The sequence below is a fragment of the Nannobrachium achirus genome (assembly GCF_963921795.1).
Source record: "Nannobrachium achirus genome assembly, chromosome: 5".
In the NCBI taxonomy this organism is placed as follows: domain Eukaryota; kingdom Metazoa; phylum Chordata; class Actinopteri; order Myctophiformes; family Myctophidae; genus Nannobrachium; species Nannobrachium achirus.
In genome coordinates, this window is record NC_137814.1 from 15156603 (window position 1) to 15175559 (window position 18957).

General features: G+C 42.3%; 1 protein-coding gene across 1 annotated transcript in view; it reads left to right on the forward strand.

Moving 5' to 3' along the window:
* The window catches only part of pappa2 (pappalysin 2), a gene marked incomplete at both ends in the record, with an annotated part of 196915 nt that overhangs the window by 158094 nt on the left and 19864 nt on the right, over positions 1-18957 (forward strand). The window lies entirely within an intron of this gene.

An 18957-nucleotide genomic window follows, 5' to 3' on the forward strand; every position in this document is an offset into this window, starting at 1 on the left:
GTCTGAACATCCCAAATATGCATGACGGAATTCCTGTCCGCGGGTGTTTTTTGTGTGGTTGTGTGTGTGTGTGTGTGTGTGTGTGTGTGTGTGTGTGTGTGTGTGTGTATGTGTGTGTGTGTGTGTGTGTGTGTGTGTGTGTGTGTGTGTGTGTGTGTGTGTGTGTGTGTGCTTGTGTATGTGAGCGTTAGCACGAGCATATTTTACAGTCTCCGCGTGTGCTAACAGAGATATTTTATTGATGCTGTAGAGATTTTTCTTTTTCTTTTTTTAACAGCTGCACTGTTAGTCGGACCTAGTAGGTGTATTACAGGACAACTTTGTTTTTTTTACAACAAGGGTTCATATTTTAGATTGTAATTAGAGCTAAAATGTGAGGCATGCGTACAAGTGGCTAAATATGTATTTTTAGACACAATAAGCCAGCAGTTTCTTTATTGCTATTTACAGTAACACTTCAAGCCCCCATAAGTCACATCCAACCATGAAAGGTTTCGTTGTATCTTGGGAATGGGCTTATTCTGTGTAAAATGACATATTTAGCCACTTGTACGCATGCCCCCAAACACTAAAATAAGAATCTCTAAAACCATAGAAAGAAGTAAATGAAATAATTTTAACACTCATCTTTTATATTCTTAAATTACAATCTAAAATATGAACCCTTGTTGTAAAACACTAAAGTTGTCCTTTAAAGGAGTAGTTCACCCCCAAATGAAAAAAATTCTATTGATTACTCACATCATGGAGGCTTGAGTTCAATAATATATTTTTGTATTTGTCGCATTCCTAAGACGATAATTTGATTACAATAAATGTACCACCATAGATTTTTTTTTAACTCGAGTGTCCATGGTGTGCGTAATCAATAGGGGGAAAAAAAAATCATTTTGGAGGTGAACTAATCCTTTAAAGCAATGGTTCTCACAACCAGTGGTCCAGGGACCACCATTGGTCGTTGAGGGGGTTCCAGGTGGTGGTCCTCCGGCTAAATGATGGAGAGTTGAACCTTATAGATCTTCAACTCTTGAGAGCATAAAAATTGGTTTTATTTTACGCTCTCAAGAGTTAAATTATGTTAATCATCTGCATTACTTAATTTACAGTAAAGTCTACACAATTAGAGAATGTAGAAGAATTGTATTTTTGATCAACGTTGGCCTGGTACCACATCAATACAGTATGGAGTTGTGGACAAAGGCTGCATCTCGTCATCAAATGGTGGTCCGTGGCTCAAATGCTGAATAAATAATTACTCAAGTGAAGATGCAGAGGTATTAATGATGACTTATAGTCACTGTGAAGAGGCCATTTTGGAAAGGGATTACTTTCCACCCCTGGAAGTATAGCGTACTTCACAGCAGTGTTGATTTAGTCGACTAAAACTATGACGAAAAATGTTTGTCGACTGTGTTTTCTTTCACTGACGAAAACGAAATAAAAACGAAGCTGTGATGACTAAAACTAAGACTAAATATAATATATTGACAATTTCGTCAACAAAATAAAAACTAGACTAAAACGTTAGGGAGGGACTAGTGGAGAAGAGAGTCATTTTATGTTTGGTTGCTCTCAGGTGTTGTGGCTGCGACGCATATATCGGCTATTTTCAGCACACAACCAAGTGTAAAATCAGTCATTACAATATGCCATCAAGGCCTGCCAAAATACATTTTAGTTGACTAAATCAACTGTAGATTTAGTCGCCATAAAATATTCAGTCGACCATAACTAAAACTTTTCAGGTGACTAAATTATGACTAAAACTAAATGACACTATTCAAAAGACTATGACTAAAAACTAAATCAAAATTTGCTGTCAAAAACAACACTGCTTCACAGCCGGCGGTCTAAACTGTTACACATTGTCGGGGCATAACCACATGTATCTTGTAATCATGTTAACCACATGGATCCTCAGACAGACGTCTCCAATAATAGCCGAGCCAAACAGTCTGAGCCGCTGTTGTAATCACCATGCAGTCAGTCAGGTAGCAGGGATGATCTGCAATGTGCTTCACATTTCGATGCTGATAAAAGACAGGTAGAAATAGTTTTTTCCGGGAATCCTTTTAAAAGACGTCCAGAGATCCATCTCTGATGTGAGACCTGCCGAAGCCTAACGGATTTAGCTGATAAAAGGAAATGGACAAATTGCACCAGTGTTCTAGTCTAGCATCTGGCAGCGGAGAGCCGCTGCCAATTTGGTAACGCTTCCTGATAGCGCGGAACCAAAAATGCCAATAAGCTCTTGGACAAACGGTGCCGCAATCAGTATTTGACAGTGAATTGATTCTGACAAAGTGTTTTGTTGTTGTTTTTTTCTGTGCCTCACTGGGGTGCAGTGGTGGGAAAAGCACTAAACAGTATATATATATATATATATATATATATATATATATATATTTGGGCTGGGACTTTAACTGATTAATTGCGATTAATTAATTACAGAAAATTAACGTGATTAAAAACATTTACGCATTTTAATCGCACTTGGTTTTTGCACCACAATTTGGCGAAATTTAGATTTAAAAAACTCACTCGTTGATTCCCTCGTACAACAAAATGTGTTTTACTTGAAAAAAAAATGCTTCTCAGGTCAAATATCTAGCTTGTAGATGTAGATTTTCAAATAGCCTAGGTGTAAAATATGGTTAAAGTGGTTAATGTGAGTTTTGTAATATTATAATTCATATCTGCAAAGTATAGTAACTAAAGCTTTCAAATAATTGTAGTGGAGTAAAAGTATAATATTTGGATTCAAGATGTAGTGGCGTAGAAGTAAAAAAGTACAAATACCTCAAAATTGTGATTAAGTACAGTAGGCCTACTTGAGTAAATAAATGTACTTAGTTACTGCTGGGGTGGGCCGATCCGGTATACAGTAGCTATACTAACAGCTGCCGGGGTATATTTGAAGACCATATGCGCAAAGTCCTATTTCTATTTTCCGTTAGAAAACGGAAGGCATCTGCATTGGATTAAAGACGCACTGTAGCGGAAGTTCTCCACTTGCTCCACTTCCTCATGATGCATTTCCGAGTGGGCTGATGAACGACGCCGAGTCTCACAGTGTCGCTCCCATAGACTAAACCTCTATCATAGTGCAAGGTGAAGAGCTATATCACCTCACCGCCTTGTAGTTTTCTAGCTATCACCTAGAATTTGTTATACATTTGTAGGTGACGGCTAGAAAACTACACCAAGGTGAGCTCTTCACCTTGAACTATGATAGAGGCTTAACAAGGCAGCGGCTACGGAAACAATTTCGTGTTCATAGGAGATGAGATGTCGGCAGCGGCTTGTGATTGGCTGAACCAGAGGTAAGCCAGCGCAACATACTGACCAGTGGCTCGCGGGGAGTAGCTGAAGTTGAAGTAGTTGAAGATATCTAAAGTGACATTTTACTATTTACCAGTGTGATCCAGTCTAGAGCTTGCTTTCCAGAGCCAGTCATTTGTAATCATCAGCAACCGGCAAAGTGATTTGATCCCAGTCTAACCACACCAACAAGGACTGGAGCATTGAAACTGGCCAGTTACAGATCCCATAGGTCAGAAAGTCAGGTACATTATAAACCATGGTTGTAAATGGCTAATTAATACTCTAGTTTATAACCCACATGGTAATTGGATGGTTATAATATTATAGACTCATAAGCCAGAGGGACGAGTTGTACAGTATGTAGGCGTAATAGAAGTAACATGAAAACATAACTACGGCGACTACAAAAACAATGTTTATTATAAAATGCAATGTATCAAAGAGCTAGGTCGATGAAGGTATGATATTGAGCGTGTGCATGCAGCTTATCTTAGCTCGAATTGGTCTTGACTGTAAATATAAGCATGTGTTTTTCTACTTGTATTCACCACCAGTATGCCATTACCTATGATCGTCTAAGCACATCTTTACATTTTATACCGTAAAAAAAGAAAGAAACAATTTCATTATTATTTTATCGCCCCTATATTATTTGAGCGGTTGTACAGTATATCATCGGAAACCATAAACCCGGGTGAATTTTATTCGGCAAACCGTCCGTAAGGTTTTTCGGCGAAGCCTGGAACTGCCGACGGAACACATAAACTGTTGATGTCTCACAGTATTAAAATATTCCCATTACCTGCCAGCGCTGCATTTTCCCCTTCCACCTTCCCATGAATGTTGCTAGGCAAAACAGTTGCTTATAACCCGCCACTCCATGACAACACTGTAAATTATACCGTACCACATGTGCTGCGCACGCTTCGTGCCAGATCTCATCCAGATGGCGGAGCTCTCTCTCTCTCTCTCTCTCTCTCTCTCTCTCTCTCTCTGTCTCTCTCTCTCTCTCTCTCTCTCCCTCCTTACTTTGAGAAAACCAAAATGATGCTCACTCCAAAGGTCAACGGAGGCATCCTTCCCATTCAGAGGTGTAAAGTAACCAAGTACATTTAGGCCTACTCAAGTACAGTACTTAAAGAGGTGGTGCCATAGTTTTGTTCTTTTTCTGGTGTTCATGTGTCTAGGAGGTTGACAGTACTTCATTAGACCCCCTGGTGTGGTTGTTATGAACAATTATGTATTCCCTTTGTATTTTGGATTCCTTCCTGGAGGCTGACAACTTGTTGGTCAAAAGTGCCATTCCAAAAACACAGATAAAATGAAACTTAAGCTGGATCACCACCCACCTGACAACCAGGCATACTTAATGAACTGGTCTGTGTGGCCACATAAAAACCTAATTTTAACTATTTCTGTACACTCTTTTGGAGAAAAAAAATCCTCCTCCTAGTATAATCATAATACCTGATGATCACGTATTAGGGGGGAAATACATCATGGCACTGCATCTTTAAGTACAGATTTGAGGTATTTGTACTTGAGTATTTCCAATTTCCAGCACTTTTACTTCTACTCCACTACATCTGGGATCCAAATATTGTACTTTTACTCCTCTACAATTATTTGAAAACATTAGTTACAAGTTACTTTTCAGATATAAATTATAACTAAACCTTACCCGTTTGAAGATATGTGCTCCAAAATATGTCAAACGCACCTGGTGAAAGTGTGTGTGTGAGAGAGAGAGAGAGAGAGAGAGAGAGAGAGAGAGAGAGAGAGAGAGAGAGAGAGAGAGAGAAACATTCCTAACTGTGAGAGAAAGGGGTGTGTGTGTGTGGGGCTACAGATCCCATGGCCTGGAGGAACGGACCGTAACCCTGGCAACAGACAGCAGAGTTCAACAGAAGTGGTTAAGAAAACGCTAATAAACAGCTTTAATTTGGGAGAAATGAAATTCGGACTCCGTCACCGTTGGTATAATGCTAATGGCCAATACCATGTGAACTTTGGGATCAGTTGCTGAAGCGAGTGAATAGATAAACGTAGATAAGCGTGAGAGCGTTAGAGCGTTAGAGCGTTAGAGCGTGAGTTTGCTCCTTTATTAGTAGGATATCATAAAACATACATAAACCACTTTAGCCCTATTTTATACCTTGGCGATTTGAAAATGGCCGATCTACAAGCTTTAACAAGTACATTTTGAATTCCGAACTTTTACTTCTAATCTAACAGGAGTATTTCTGTTTTGCAGTATTGAAACTTTCAATTAAGTAAAGAATGTGCATACTTTTTCCACCACTGTTCAGTCCAAAGGTCAACGGAGAAATCCTTCCCATTGCAGGCCAACGGCGTAGCATCCAGCCTGGCCCCATCTATTATTTGTTTTAATCTCTGTCCTCGCAGAGAGAGAGAGAGAGAGAGAGAGAGAGAGAGAGAGAGAGAGAGAGAGAGAGAGGCCAAGCAGGAGCGGAATTTCGGTTGCTATCTTTTCTTTCGCATGCTTTCACGGATTCTTTTCTTTAGACTTTTCTTCGCACGCTTCCAGGAAGTTAAAGCGGCGAGGCCTGGGCGAATCAGGACAAAGAATGTAATGAGGGTGTGTCACAACAAGCCAATCAAAGCATTGACCGTCGAAGCATGCATCATTTGCGCCGAGGCATGTTGGCCAAACGTCGGGGAATCTGTTTGTTTTTGAACTGCGGTCTGGTGTGCTGTAGGCCTGCGTTAATCACGTGGTCACTCTCCCAAGTGCTGCTGCAGCTTACCCACCTGAAACTGAAGAAGGAGCTCTATTGAGACTCAACAGACTTGACTTTAAACTTTTCATGGCACTGATCTTCTGTTGCGAGGGTCTTCAACAGGGGGTCCGGGACCCCTAGGGGGTCCTCAGAGTTACTACAGGGGGTCCTCCAAATCTTTGTGATAGAAACTTTCTTCTCCTTTTTCATTAACCAGTTGAATCCTAGCATCCATATTCTGAGAACTTTAGCCAAAAATAGCAGATCTACAAGTGCGAGGCGTAGTGAGCTTGTAGATTGGCTATTTTTGGCAAAGAGCAGTGTGAAAGGTCAAGTATATTAAAGTGGGCGTGTCATTCCCAAAACAGCTAAATAAGGCTATCAAATTAGCATAATCTTTTTGATGATGTGAAGTACCCCCATGTTAAATACTTTCTGTACAGTAACTGCAATAAATGAATTTATTGGCTAATATGGGGGGAGGGGGCGGAGTTGAGCATGAATATCATTATCTTTTGACACTATACCCCCATAGAAGCTGTCCAAGGTGAAAATGCGAATTTCTAAGCCAAATTTTGAAACCAGCAGTTCTAGGTGTAAAAAAATTATATAGAATCCGCAATAAAATCCGCTATTTACCGCTAAAAAGTCTTCTTCAAAAAAGGTGTCAGAGATAGTCCAAGGCTTCTCCTCCGCTGCTTTGAGGCACTTATAGCCGGCCATGCCCTGCTGTGTCTTCCCCTCCAAGCACCGGAGCACTGCGGTTGATGTCCGCTCTGTGTGTGTGTCTGGTGTGCGCGCGCTCACACACGCGCGCGCACGCGCACACACACACACACACACACACACACACACACACACACACACACACACACACACACACACACACACACACACACACAGCTCTCGAAAATAGCCGTGCGGTGCTACAAGCTAACAACAACGAGTGGCGTTGTGCGCGGCACCGTACAACGGGCGAATTATACATTCACTACTAACTGATACGGTCCCGCCCCCTTTTCAGACTGTTTGGAGAAAGACCACGTGACCTACTGTATCATAATGTTAAACTTCGTTACGTGTCCCCCCCATCTTTAAGTAATGACGGTTCAAGAGGTTAGATATCTGAAAACACAAATTGACATGAATCCAAAATACACTGATGATTGTGCTGCCAAACAATGAAACTATATGAAATCTATGAAAAGGTTGTGGGGGTCCCTGCTATATCTCTCTCTCTCAACTAAGGGGTCCTTGGCCTGAAAACGTTGGAAACGTTCTATTGTAAGCCAATTTCATACTTTTTTTTTTGCATTGTCTGTTTTGCCAACCCTTTATTTGCCTCGTCGTGTCACAAGTTGAGAATATAGCTCAAAGGAATGCAATTACAACGGTAATTGAACATTACTGTACCGTACATACAAGCTTTGATGAACTGCTTTGACTCACTGAAAACACTCACTGTGTGTTTTTCCCCCAGAAATACTGCATACGCTGCAGGCAGGCTCTAATGTGAGTTACAAACCAAACAGTGTGTTTCATAGGGGAGGTAATTACTTAACTGAGAGGAGCTCCGGGGAGACCTATCCAACCAGGAAGTGGTGCTTGTGGACACGGAGCCCTCAAAACATTTAGCATTTCTTTGTTGCCATGGAGTTTTCTTTTTTTTAAGTGCATGGCCAGGGGTGTCACACCAAATTCTGGGCCCTGGGTACAAGGATTCACTGGGGGCCCCCCATGATTTTTCTTCATAGGGGGAGGGGGTGGGGGGTTTAACCCATTTAGACAGAGAACGCGTTATTACGCATTATTTTGTTCTTTAGCTATTACAAAATAGCAGATCTACAAGCTCACAGCGCGGCACCGAGTGCTGCGCCGTGAGCTTGTAGATCTGCTATTTAGGAAAAATCTGGAAATGTTTTGCAAGTCTTTGAATATTTCAAATCCTTCTAAGGTTTTTTGAAAAACCTATAATTTCTATCTCAGTGGTGCTCAAACGTTTTCATGTAAAGGACCCCCAAAATGATATCTATTTGGCCACGGACCCCCATCTCAAAATATTTAGTCCCAGCGACCCCCCCCCCCCCCCCCCCAGAAGCAACATTTGAGTTACAAATGTTTCCTTAAAAAATACATATATTCAAAGATTTGCACACATTTTCACGGCTTTTCAAAAATAGCAGATCTACAAGCTTGCAGCGCCGTGAGCTTGTACCGGTATACAATATCTACTATTTTTCAATAGCTTAAGTACAATAATTAAGGCCCCTCCACCTTGGGCCCTAGTAACTCAGTCCCCCTTGTGACGCCCCTGTGCATGGCTTTCACTGTGCATTAAACTTAGGCTGGGTTTGATGCCTTGCTGAGCCGCCATTGCCTCACTCTATTTGTCAGGGTGTTTGGCTTTAATCTACCAATGTGGTTAGCTCACACTTTCAGCAGACGCGAGTGTTGTTTCTGAGTGGAAGGAAGCATTTTTGTGTGTAATCTCCACCCCGATGTTGTCAGCGGCAATTAATATTTATTTTCAGTTGATTATTCTTGTTGTTTATGCGTTGTTGGACGCCGGCGTTGTGGGGCAACAGGACACATCTACGGGAGAGAGAAAGAGAAACAGAAACAGAAAGATGGATGTAATAAAACAGTTCATAAATATTTTTTTAGGACACATTACCTAGGGGCCGAGCTGTCTAGAAGGGGGTCTGTCTCTGCGTGCGTGCGTGCGTGCGTGTGTCCGCAGCTAATCTCGCAAACCATGGGACCTTTCAGTGCCAAATTTCTTGTGCACACTATCGTGTGCCTGCATCTAGCATATCCCTGAATACGTTTCACATATTGTGACTTCTTTTTGTGAGTGTAATATTTTTCACACATTTTGTGAATTCATAATTGCACCATTCACCGTCCTGCTGTCCCTCCATACTAGTAAGACGCCTCAGGGCGACAAGCGAGGTCGCGCGATGTCTTGGCCATCTGGCCAGTGATGTATATCGGACCAGTTACCCATGTATGGAGACCCCTGGTGCCCATATTTGGAGATCCATGGAGATATGCTGTGAGACCACAAACATGCTTACTCAGTTATTGTCTCCACCAGCCGAAGGCTGAGGGAGAGTATGTTTTCCCCTCTGTCCGTGTGTCCGTCCGTCCGTCCGTGCGTGCGTCCGTGCGTCCTCGCAGTTTGTGAGCACCTAATCTCAGTCGCCGTTGGCCCGGACGCTGCCAAAGTGAGCACACACACTCCCTGGATGCCAATCTAGAACCTCTGCCCTACATTTTTTAAATGGGCCTTTTCTAGCGCCACCTAGTGGCCGATGTTCGCAAAACACATTTTGGTGCACTACTCTTACAGATTTTGGCCAAAAATCCTACAAATCGGTAGGCAGTATCTCCACAGTCATGTGATCGACACGGATCTGTCCGATTTTGCATATTCCATCCTGATTGGCTAAGATTGGCTTCCAAAGTTTGTAGGATTGAGCCGTTTGGAACAAAATGCCTCAAATCCCAAACGCAAAGTGCAATCATCATGAAATCGCGCACACACGTTCCCACTAGGTCGAAGAAGAAATGCCACTTAAAATTTTTGAAATCAGCCTCATGGTGGCGCTATAACAGGCCGATTTGTGGTTTTACCTATAACTCCACCGATCAGTTTCAAACTTTGCAAGCGCACTCCCTAGAAGCTAACGATAAACCTTTGCCCTGCATTTTTCACATAAGCCTTTTATAGCGCCACCTTTGGGCCGACACATTTTTGGATATTACTCCTTGAGATTTTATCCAAAAATCACGCAAATCGGTACACAGTATCTCTATAGTCATGTGATCAAGTCCGATCCGTCTGATATTTCATATGCCATCCTGATTGGCTAATATTAGCTTCCAAAGTTTGCAGGATTGCACCACCAGGACGCACAGCCTGGTGGAGACCTGTGCTCGGAAGAGCACTGCTTCTAGTTCGTTATGTGAAAATCCTATGACGTCTTTCACATCTGACATCGTACATACGATCCCTTTTATGCCCATACATGGAGATCCCTGTCTGAACCATGCCAGCCACACATATATGGGCTGTCTTCCTCCATATATGGGCATTTCCATATGTCGTCATCAAATCAGGCTGATTGAGAAGGAAGTTAGGTAAGTGCCGCCCCTCAATAGCTGCGTTGACACTTTTAATCGGGTTAAAACAAGATTTAAAATAAATCTGATTAAATTCTCCATATACACCTAAATAAACCTGATCGGGTGCAGAGGGGTGGTCTAGACCTTTTTACAACCCGATCAAACACCAGATCGTATTGAACTCACCACATGTATACACTTAATCCAAAAACCTTCAATCGGGTTTATTTTACAGGCTCTGCCCTCATGTCATCGTCTCTCCTCGCGAGGTGCCTGCCTGCCAGGCGGTGCCCTAGCGAGACTCCACAGTACATATGTCTGTAATCCACCGAGAACCCTTCGATCGACTGACTCCAGATTCAATGCACGGTCTGTCCGTAGGTGGTTGTCCAGAACTGCCGGAAAAGATTTGGCCGTGGCCCACAGCTCCACTTTCCACTGTCAGTTTACACTCACATTCTCCACACATTCTCCAGGGATGCTTACCGCTTCAACAAGGACTTTCCAGAACATCATTCCCGAGTAGGCCGGTGCCCAACGGGCACCAGTATACTCTAAGGCAGGGGTGGGCAACTTTGATGATGGCGAGGGCCACTATACTTCCACCTTCACTCCAGAGGGCCACATTGCATATTGCTACGTCCTACTTTGTCATTCTAGTATATCTCATACAAAAGAAGCCCATCGCGACGCGATGCGTTTTGAGCTTGTAGATCGGCTATGTTTGCTTCTTTTGAATTGGAATCCTGAATAATTTTTTGTTGTTTTTTAATTGGAATCCTGAAATGTAAATTTTTTATCTAATTTCAAATGCATTTAGTTATATACTCATGTTAACTTTATGAACCTAAATACAAATACATTGGACATAAAAAAAATATCTTTTAATACTATACTAGTCATTAAGCTACTAATATTGACTAACGGAATTAAAGCAGGTCATGTTTGGAATTGTAACAGTTGAAATCAGTAATATATCAGTATTCCGGTATTAACCCGTGGGCCGCATTAAGTGAAGGTGGGGGCCGCATGTGGCCCCCGGGCCGGCAGTTGCCCATGTATGCTCTAAGGGCATCAATATCACGACAAAGGAGAGTGTGTGTCAGAGAGCCATATGGAGGCCATGCCGTCATTATAGAGCGAGTTGAGCCAGAAGGCAAAGCTCTCTGTCTACCGAGCAATCTTCGTTCCTACTCTCACCTACAGTATGGTCATGACAATAAGGTCGCGGATACAAGCGGCCAGCTTCTAGTACGGATGCATCTAGTACGGATGTCTCCCTAGGGAGGTCTTCTATGCACGTCCCATTGGGAGGAGACCCCCTGGCAGACCATCTACCAGATGGAGGGATTACATCTCTACACTCGCCTGGGAACGCCTCTGGATACCCCTGGAGCAGGGGTGGGCAACTTAGATGATGGAGAGGGCCACTATATTTCCACATTCATTCCAGTGGGCCACATTGCATATTGCTACTGTCGAGCAAAAAAATAGCCGATCTACAAGCTCAAAACGTGTCGCGCTGCAACACGTTTTGAGCTTGTAGATCTGCTATTTTTGCTACTTTTGAATTGGAATCCTGAATTATCTTTTGTTACTTTCGAATTGCAATCCTTAAATGTAACATTTTTGATTGAATTTAAATTGCATTTAGTTATACTTATGTTAACTTTATGAACTTAAATACAAATACATTGGACACAAAAAAAAAGAAATTTTATTACTATATATCAGTATTCCGATATTAACTTGAGGGCCGCATTAAGTGAAGGTGTGGCCCCCGGGCCGCCAGTTGCCCATGTATGCCCTGGAGGAAGTGGATGTTGCTCAGGAGAGGGAAGACTGGAGGTTTCTGTTGGAACTGTTACACACACGACCCGATTCCAGATAAGCGGGTGAAGATGGATGGATGTACTTACGTACCATATCGGAGGTGTTTTTACTTTACTGGAATGTTGCCAATTTTCAGTACTTTTACTTCTACTCCACTACATCTTAGAGGCAAATATTGTGCTTTTTACTCCACTACAATTATTTGAAAAACTTGGAAAGTTACAAGCTCACAATCAAGCTTGTAGATCTGATATTTACCATCGCTTATGGTCGGAACTACGACGGTATCTGATTGTCTTCGAACCTTCGACTTTCGTTCTTGATTATTAGACATTATACAAAACATGAGAAACGGAGAAAGTAAGAGTAGAGTGTTGTGAATTAGTAACTAATCTCTCATTCCATTTTTATGAAAGGTTGACAGACACCCTGATTTTGACAGCAAATTTTTTACAGCAAATTCTAATTGTTATATAAAATTATTTATTTTCATAATTTAGTCACCTGCAATGTTTTACTTTTAGTCTAGTTTTAGTGGACTAAATACCATAATATTTTAGTCGACTAAATCTACAGGTGATTTTAGTCGACTAAAATGTTTGTTGGCAGGCCTTGATGGCAGAGCTTGTTGATCTGCTATTTTCACAGCGAACCTGTGGCCTAAACAGAAACAAAGCTACAGTCAGGGGCGTCACAAGGGGGGGAAAAGTGGGACTGAGTTACCAGGGCCCAAGGTGGAGGGGCCTTAATTATTTTACCCTTTAGCTATTGAAAAATAGCTAAAGGGTAAAATGCTGATTGTAAGTCGCTTTGGATTAAAAGCGTCTGCTAAATGCCTAAACTGTAAACTGTAAACTGTAAAAATAGGGAAAACCGAGTGCTGCGCTCGAGCTTGTAGATCTGCTATTTTTGAAAAGTCGTGAAAATGTGTGAAATCTTTGTATAGCGAACATTTGTAACTAAAATTTTGCTTCTGGGGGTCCTTGGAACTAAATATTTTAAGATGGGGGTCCGTGGCCAAATACAGATCATTTTGGGGGTCCTTCACATGAAAAGGCTTGAGCACCATAGAAACATAGAAACATAGTTTTTTCAAAAAACCTTAGAATGATTTGAAATATTCAAAGAGTTGCAAAAAATTTAACGATCTTTCAAAAATAGCAGATCTACAAGCTTGCAGTGCGACACTTGGTGCCGCGCTGTGAGCTTGTATATCTGCAATTTTTCACAAAATAATGCGTAATAAGCGTTCCCAGTCTAAATGGGTTAAACCCCCTCCCGCTATGAAGAACATTCATGGGGGGCCCTCGGTGAATCCTTGTACCCAGGATTTGGTGTGACACCCCCTGGCTACGGTACAGCCACGTGAATGCCCTGAATACCATCTTTCCTGTTTGCCATTATTCTCAGTAATCTTTCATAGCGTTCTTCTGACTACAAATACTGCAACGTGACGTCCAGTTCATATCAGCCTCTTTGCAAAGTCACTCGGTGCACCCTTAACTCTCAAATACCTGGAACGCGCCCGAGTCGCGTTAAATTTTAACCACTTTAACCATTATTTTATGCTTTAACTATTGAAAAATAGCAGATATACGAGCTTGTAGATCTGCTATTTTTGAAAAATCGTGAAAATGTGTGCAAGTCTTTGAATATCTTTGACCCGATATTTGACCCGACTTCTAAATGCTTCTTCTAAATCATGTTGTTCTCAAACTTTTTCATGTCAAGGACCCCCAAAATTACATGTATTTGGCCACGGACCCCCATCTAAAAGTTACAAATGTTAGCTTTTATGTAGATATATTCAAAGACTTGCAAAAAAAAAAATCGTGATTTTTCAAAAATAGCAGATCTACAAGCTCGCAGCGCGGCACTCGGTGCCGCGCTGTGAGCTTGTATATCTGCTATTTTTCAGTAGTTAAAGCAGTCAATAATCCTAGGCCTAAATGGGTTAAGTATCTCTGTGGCGGAGAAGGAAGTCAAATATTGACTTTTGACTTAACTTCCCATTAATCGATGTCTGCATTAAATATTGAGTATGTCGTACTATAACTCACCTAGATCCCCGCCGGCTATTGGACGGAACGGATGAGTTGTGGGTTTTCAATAGGAAAGTCAGCGGAATTGGAGTTGTTGTTTTAGCAATAGCAACGGTCCTATCTACAGCCTCATAAGTCTTGAGAACATCCTGTTCCTCGTTGGGCTTGGCCAACTTCTTTTTTTTGGGTTACAGAAAACCCAAGCATTTATCGGTGAACATTAATTGGAGAATGTTCGTTTTTTATTTTGTTTTCGTCAGCGAAAGAAGGCAGTCGACGTAGTTTTTGTCTACGAAATCAACACTGCATTGAACCTTTACCGAAGGTCTGCATACTGACATCACTGATACTAAACATTGTCGCCACCATGGTAACAGCCGCATGCTGGAAAAAATGCCCAAATTTGGAGATGATGTCCGTCGTCTGTCATCTGTCTGCATGCTGACATCACTGATACTAAACAGTGTCCCCACCATGGTAACAGCCGCATGCTGAAACAAAGCCCAAATTTGGAGATGAGCATGCTGACATCCATCATGGTAACAGCCACTTGCTGAAACAATGCCCACATTTGGAGATGAGCATGCTGACATCACTTGTACTAAACAGTGTCGCCACCATGGTAACAGCCGCATGCTGAAACAATGCCCAAATTTGGAGACATATTGCACAACTGGATGTCTGGTGACTGTTCTGCCCAACGGGCACCGGTCTGGGTTCTCCAACATTACTTCTGAGACTCCTACATTCAATCCCTCATATATACTGTGCATACCCCCCGGGCACAAGACTAGTTAAAATGATTAGGAGAAGGACAGCTTATTAGGGCCACCATGTTCACCTCTACAGTCACACTTTGAGTGACTAATGTCCATGTCAGTGTTAAAAACCTTATTACTTATTCTGTGTGGAGTTTGCATGTTCTCCCCGTGTCTCCTAGGGTTGATACCCTCACAAAAACATGCAGTAATCCTGGTCTCAATAATGCCTCCCTCTGGCCAGCCGGGGCGCCTGATGGAGGGGAAAGGAACTGGTTGGAATAACGTGTTCCTTCCACGCGCTACGTCCATCCCGGGGAAATCCCCCCTGTCAGGTGAAAAGAAACAACTTGGACTACTCATGCATTGAAGGAAGCATGAGGTCAGTCCGTTGTCTCCCCAGGCACGGCAGAGGGAGAGCAGAGCCCAGGATTACATAGACAATTGGCACTGGGTGAAAAAATGGGTTGCAAAATCGTGGGATAAAAATTATATAAAAAAACAAAAAAACCTTATTACACGGCTTAGTTGAATGCTTGATTCTGATTGGTCAGTCGCTGAAATCAGCTGTGAATTATTTCTGTATAATAATGTCCACTCCGCTCTATAACAGACCGATGCCTAATGGAAGGCTCAGAGCGACTGCCGCTCTAGGGCTGCGTGAATTTTGTGCCACATCCAACATGAGAGCCATTTGTCATTTACAATTAAACATTGCTCTCAAGAATGTTTTTAAAAATATTTGAAGCGAGAAATAGACGATGCAGTAACAGAAAATGGATTCTATTTGACCAACACTTCCTTGTTTTCCAAATGCGACCGTGTTGCGCTGAGGGTAGGCCCAGCGCAACACTTGTGGAATACTTTCAGTACTATAAACCAGAAAATACTTCCCAAGTACTTCCAAATACTTCCTGAGCAAACCCATTCCACCTCTAAATCTCAAAATCAGGCTTATGCCTCATTCACATCAATGTATTCTCTATGCAAACCAGCTTTTAAAATTCCCAAGCTGGAAGAAAAGCTTGGAAATTTTTAAAGCTGGTTTGCCTATAGAATACATTGAATTACCAAGCAAACCATTAGCTTGGCTTCTCTCAGTGTGAATGCAGCATCAGGCATGCGAGTGTTAACAGTTTTCTGAAAAAGGTATGTTGCCACTGTATGTCAGAGGTGTTCAAACGTTTTCATGTCAAGGATCACCCAAAATGATGTGGCACTTATCTGTTATTTTCAAATCTTGTTGGTTTTGCACAGACAGTAGAAGACAATGACTTGTTCAGAGTTATGTCGTTATATTTAGCCTAAAAGACTAATCCCAAAAGACTAAGACTAAGACAAAAATATTTTGATATTTAGTCGACTAAGACTAGACTAGACTAAAACTATTTCAGAAGACCAAGACAGGACTAAGACTAAATGGTGTGTTATTCAAAAGACTAAAACTAAGACTAAATCAAATGCTGAAAAAATTAATACTCTGCTGTAGGAGGGGCATAGCTAGCTTGATTGACAAGCTCCCAACCAATAGCATTTATTGACCCATATCCATTTCAGGACAGGATGTGGAAAGATGGCTGCATGCACACGCTTGCCAAATAGGCTTCATTTATCGACTGTAGAGCGTAGACACCAGTCATGTTGCCATTAGCAACAGGCATGATTAATGTATTTAAAGAAATACATTTAAATGTTTCCCCTGTAGCCAAGGTATGGCAGCAGGCAGCTATAGCTGCCATACCCTGGCATACCCAATTGACGCCTCTGCGTAATGCTGTCCATTAATTTTTACGGTCGATGATTGTAAGCTCGTAAATCTGCTATTTTTGAAAACGACCAAAACAGAGACGCCGACCTAGTTGTGCTTAAACTAACCTCGCGGGATGTTTTCTAGGTGAACGAGGACATGTTGCTGTCTTTGCCGTCTTCGTTTGGACTGCATTATTAGGCTTAGGGCCGATGAGGCGGGGAGAGTTAACATTACTGACATACTTTACTTTTCAAGTTCAAAGTCCTGGTTTAAAGTACAAAGCACTGCCCGGTGACTTGCCAGCTCATCTCGTGGCTACAAGCTCCTGCACAGCAGTGTGTCACACACACGCACGCACGCACGCACGCACGCACGCACGCACGCACGCACGCACGCACGCACGCACGCACGCACGCACGCACGCACACACACACACACACACACCCATCACCCTCACACCATCCTCCTTATCAATGTACTCACTCTTGGCACATGGCTCATGCTCACATAACAGCTTAGAGGGCATTCTGGGTTAGGGGGGGTTGGGGGGGGGGGGGCGGGGGGCTGTTGAAAAAAAGGGAAAGAGGAGGGCAGTTGTTGAAATAATGTCAGTTGTTAAAGAATGATATTGGAGGAGTGGAGCTCAACTACAGTACAAAAAAAAGGGAAAAAACAACAACTATATAAGCTGGCAGAGAATAGCAAACTCACAAGAATTCCAATGTGTGTTTGATAAGGTTCTGACCTAATCGTACCTCTTTGCTTCTCGCCTCGTGTCAGGAGGCTATTTATGTTAGCGCGCTGTGTGGCCGCCACGCTGTCCAGGGGTGATATATCTCCCTTTTCACGCTCGTATTATGACTGTTATTTGGTATTGCCAGGTTTTGCGAAAGAAATACAGTAACCACGTCCAGGTACGTGCTGGCCATTGGGAAAAGCGGGACAACTCCCGAACCGCCGGTCCAGGCCGGCCATTAGGAAAGAAAAAAAATGTCGGCCTTCGTTCCATTTTGGGGGCTGGGCGGCCAACAAAGTAAATCGTCACTGTCGGGCATAAACCCTCGTATCTCTAAGTTTCAAATTTGTACATTTTTTTTTCGCAAAGCAAAGCCTTGCTTCATCATACAAGGCCGTTGAACAAAAGTAGTGAAAACAGCAGATCTACAAGCACACAACGCCTCGCACCGCTTGTAGATCGGCTGTTTTCACTAGTTTAAATCATTTTTGAGCGGTGGTCACAACGCTCCTATACGTGGCCGTGTGTGTGGGTCTGTCTGTCTGTCTGTCTCCGTGTCTGTCTGTCTGTCTGTAGCCTGCAGTAACCTTTTCTGACCACACATGGGCGCTGTTGCAGACACACACACACACACACACACACACACACACACACACACACACACACACCACCGCTCAGTTCACACGAGTGTGATTTTTTAAATGATAAATACAAAACAAACCGTTTTGGACATACAAGGTTTCCATCCGACAACGACAAAATATGACTCATGTATGGCCCACTGGCTTGTCACTTGTCATGATCTGAAATGGCAAATCTTTGAGTAGCAGCAGCGCTATAGAGAGAGATCTCTCTCTATAGCGCTCAATGAGGGCCTCTACAACTCTTCTTCCCGGGCTGAATCAGGGGCCCAGCACGTCCCTGGTGGCCGACACGCTGTCCAGGGGTGATATATCTCCCTTTTCACGCTCGTATTATGACTGTTATTTGGTATTGCCAGATTTTGCGAAAGAAATACAGTAACCACGTCTATGAAATCAAGGCCAAAAGAAACGATTATAGGTGACTAAATCTATATGCATCGGCTGTTTTAAAACAGCCTGGCTTGTAGATCGGCTTTTAGATCGGCTATTTTCTACAAAGAAGTGAAATGTGGAATACTTTGGAAACATTTTGACAACACATTGGGGCTCCCTGGCACAAAATATGTTGGGATGGTGGTTAGGTTGAGACAAACAGCCTGCTTATTAATGTCGATGTCCATGACAATATTTTAGAACCACATGGTTTAAATATAATAATTAAAAGAATAAACAACATTTAAAGCAAGCATTTAACGCACACACGCCCATGGAACCACAAGAATGTAATGATAACATTAATCCACCAAAGCAAAAAAATAAAAAATAAAAAAATAATAATATATAAATATATATATATATATATATATATTACTGTATATATATATATATATATATATATATATATATATATAAGAAACAGGGACACAGTGGCACAGCCAATATGCTGTCACCTCACTGCTAGAAGGTCCCAGGTTTGATTACCGCGGGGGGTGCTGAGGTTGTGTTCTCTCCTGAGCGTCATCAGGGCCAGGACAGGCTTTAGGGCACCAAGCTTGGGGCGG